The sequence below is a fragment of the Frankliniella occidentalis genome, unplaced genomic scaffold, assembly GCF_000697945.3.
Source record: "Frankliniella occidentalis isolate FOCC.00 unplaced genomic scaffold, Focc_3.1 Scaffold362, whole genome shotgun sequence".
NCBI classification, from domain to species: Eukaryota; Metazoa; Arthropoda; class Insecta; order Thysanoptera; family Thripidae; genus Frankliniella; species Frankliniella occidentalis.
The window spans coordinates 89,516-93,070 of NW_026267485.1; positions in this window are offsets into that span (position 1 = coordinate 89,516).

The window sequence follows — 3,555 nt, forward strand, 5'->3', positions numbered from 1 at the left end:
TGCGGGTGTCCATGTCCAGCATGAGCTCCACGGCAGTGCAACGGGACGGCATGCCAGCGGCAGGTGGACGCTCTGACAACACACCGACGACGACGGGAAATTGAACGAGTCATGCGCGTCCCCCTTCTCTCTCTCTCTCTCTCTCTCGCTCGCTACCGCCCCCCTCTCCCTCTCCAAAGGTAGGCAGAGCCGCAATACTACACGGACGCAATCTGTCCCGCTGGCTGGCGGCGCATGACGCGCCCAGGGCGGCCCGCGCTGCGTTCCACCTGCCGGCCAATGAGCGCCACTCATCACTATTGGATGGATCGCCTTCTTGCGGCGGCGCGGCACGCGAGCGGGAGAAAGGCCAGGGCGCGTCTGCCCGCTGAAAAATACATGGAGCCCGGCCGGCCCGGCGGCAGCAAGGGGGAAAAGTAGAGCGGCTCTTTGGGAAAACGACGACATTCCTCTGCTTCATTCATTATTGTTTAGGGAGGCCTTCCAGAGCCGTGATGCGAAGGTTGACATTATGCGAAGGATTTAGAAGTAAAGATTTTTGTTAAAGCATTTCTATTTCGTAATTTTTTATTTACCCCCCGCCTCCTTTTTTTTTTTCTTTTTGTAGAATCCGACACCCCGAAACGAATAAAAACGGATGTGGAGATGTTTTTTTTCACTGTGGTCATATTATGGAAATATCTGATCTGAGTGGCGAGGGATGTTCGGTCCCCCTCGCTGGCTGCGGATGCTGCGGATTGGAGTTATGTTCGCGGGGCGGGGCGGGGACGACGGGGACGAGATGAAATCAGTGCCGATGGCGCGAAACAGCGTGGGTGGGCGACGGTGGGCGAATATGGTCGGATGAGACGGCCGCTTAACCTGTGACCCCGGCGCCGTACACCAGGCGTCGCGCGCGCTGGGAGGGGGAGGAGAGCCGACACTCCCCCCGACTGTGCTCGCCCCACCCGCTCTCAAGTTGAGTCTTTGCCAATCATCATAGAAATGTATGATGAACAAAGCAAAAAGTTATTCAGCTTACAAATGTGTTACACAACGCCTGTTTAAGAAGTTGACAATTTGCAATATTTTATTCATGAGTCGCACACAATACGCGAATAGGTTTCAAAATTTGTGATAGTACCGGGTGATTCAGGGAAGACGCATGTGCGGGAGGGTTTACCTCCAAGGGGCAATATGGCACCTTACGGGCAAAGTGGGTAGGTAGGCAAACCCGCCTACACCTGCGTCTTCTGTGAATCACCCGGTATACATGATGAGCGCGCGGGCACAACCGTCATTTCAACCGTGGCGGTGAATTTCGTCAGATTGTTTGAAGAGCCGTGTCATGTAATAATACGCACGGGGCAGTGTGCGACAAGCAGGGGCAGCAGTCGGTGCAGCGCCCCGCATCGCGCACCACTGACTGCCCGGGGCGGGGGCGGAGGCCCTCCGGCTCCAATCAGTGGCCCACTGATACCTGACGTCTGCAAGGCGAGCTGTGAACTGTCTCGACAAACAGGGAGGAGCAAGACGGAGCACGGAGGAGGGCTGTAATTGTTGAGCCGTGTGTGTGTGTGTGTGTGTGTGCGTGCGCGCGCGCGCGCACTAATCAACCCCAGAGGGTCACTGCAGCAGGATCACCCTGTCATCTCACGAGCCCCGACGCGATTTGAACTGGGAGGTATCTCTGGTGTGCCCTGGAGTCTGTCATCGCACACGTGTATGTACCGTGTGTGTCAGGCGGCTACGACACAGCGCAGTGTACGTAAACGCGGGGCTTACCTACTATAGCTCCTTCCGATAGGCACCATGGCCTCCTAGCAGCAGGGTAGGCAAGGCAAACCTGTATCCCCGAACCGGAAACACGGTATGTTCAGGGAGAGCCAGTCTATATTGATGTTGGGAACCTCTCAAACCTTCTTGAAAAACTTATATAATCGAGGGGAAAATAAAATCGCGAGAACATTTCGCAAATGGAGGTAGTGAAATGGCAAATGGCGCGGGGTCAGCCGTGGCATTCGGAACGCCCTTCGCACTTTGGACTGCGGTCGGAAAGGCTGTCGATGTCGAGGAGGAAGCCGTCGTCGTTGCCGCTGCAGCTCTCCTTTGAGGCCAGGCCGAGGCCCTTCTGCTCCAAAGAGTAGACTCGGCTCGGCGAGTTAAGCTGGACTCAATAGCCACGCGGCGCGCGGCGGGGCGGGGCGCGGTGGGTCTGCTGCCACAAGCAGGTGGTCAAGGGGAGGGACGCCCAGCCCAGCGGCGCCCGAGGCGATGAGCATGGCAGTCGGGCGATCACAAGCAGACGGCCTGCTCACCTAAGCCACCGCCCCCACCCCTACCCCTCGCCTTCCCGCTCTGCCTTACCTCTAATGTAATCTGGGTGGCAAACAGACTGAGAGGTCGCACCCTCCGGCCGCCTTCGCTCTCTCCCTCTCTCGCATGGCATACCTTCCAGAGTAACCCCTTAAGGGTCCGACCGTCTTCCAGCCACCCTTAGGACACAACGGGATCATCCTCTACCGGCCGCGCGCCCAGCACACTGCTGAAAACTCGAGGTTCAGAAACAAGAAGAGCACAGGCAAGAAAATGCGTTGAGCGATTGAGAACAAGATAGCAAACTACAAAAAGTTGGTGTGGGAGTGCGAAATGCCAGGCCGAGCACGGGCGTTCAGCGTCCCGAGACACCACCTTACAGGTGACCACGCCCACAGCGCGGCGCCAACGCGCGGCCCCGCGCAAGATGGCGGATCACATCCAGCAGGTAAGGCGCTCGGTCGGCACTTAGGCCCCAGCACGTCCCGGCCACTGCCGCGGCGAGGCGGGGCGCGGCGAGGCGGGGCGCGGCGCGGCGGGGCGCGAGTCTCCCCTGCGGTCGGGTCCACACGTGTGTCGCATTAGCCCGTATTACTGGAGCAATTTTCCCGCCAAACTGCCATTCCTTCCTTAGCCCTCCTCCCTCTGTGTGTCTCTCCATCGCTTTCTCTCTGTCCCTTTTGGTCTCTCCGAGTCTCTCCCTCTCCCTCTCTCTCTCTCGCTCTCTCTCTGGGCTCGCCTCGCGCTGACCGCTAAATGTAACTAGCTTCCTTTTATATCCCCGGGCCGGCCTGCGGCCTCACGGACCAGTCGGAGGGGTTCAGGGCGACCGGAGCACTGCCCCTAACACCTACACCCGTCCTGTTCTGTCCATAACGATACGTCGCAAACCACCATTTACCTTTTTACCAACACTTCTATTGTATCCAAAAACGTTACAGTTCCCTTTCCCTTTATTTTTCTCTTGTACGTGACGCCTACTGTTTTTAGCCTTTTTTGTGTTTGTTTCTTTTTCCATTGCCTTGGATTGCGGCAGGCACAATGTGGCTGTTGTTTGTACGCGATGACCACCAGGGTGAGAGCAGAGACATAGTAACCGATACACACAATCATGTGAATTTTTTTTTTGTGTCTCTCCTCCCTGCTGCCTCCCCCTATCCTTGCCTAGATCCGCCCGATGGCTCATGATACGGTCGCCGGTCCGGTGTTTGGTGTCACTCATCTATGTACACATCGGGACACAGGGCCAGGGGGTGGGTG